Below are 353 nucleotides of genomic sequence, written 5' to 3' on the forward strand. Positions count from 1 at the left end.
TTTCAACAGTTTCATCCTTTTTCAAGCTATGAAGCTAGTATTGCCTATGAGTAACACAACAAGGCTTGGGATCACAGGGTTCATGCTCTTTCATTCATTCACTCAACAGATATTGAACACCTATTGTGGGCAAGGTCACTGTGAGCTAGGCAATATTGAAAACAGGGAAAGATGATTCAACTTAAGTCAGAAAATCAAATATTCCTTCTGATGTTTATTTGTGTGATCTTGGGGCAAATCCCTTAACTTCTCTAGGCTTCAGATTTTTTATCTTTTGTTGAGAGAGAGAGAGAGAGAAAGAGAGAGAGAGAGAGAGAGAGAGAGAGAGAGAGAGAGAGAGAGAGAGAGAGAGA

Source organism: Gracilinanus agilis, chromosome 2, assembly GCF_016433145.1.
Source record: "Gracilinanus agilis isolate LMUSP501 chromosome 2, AgileGrace, whole genome shotgun sequence".
In the NCBI taxonomy this organism is placed as follows: Eukaryota; Metazoa; Chordata; class Mammalia; order Didelphimorphia; family Didelphidae; genus Gracilinanus; species Gracilinanus agilis.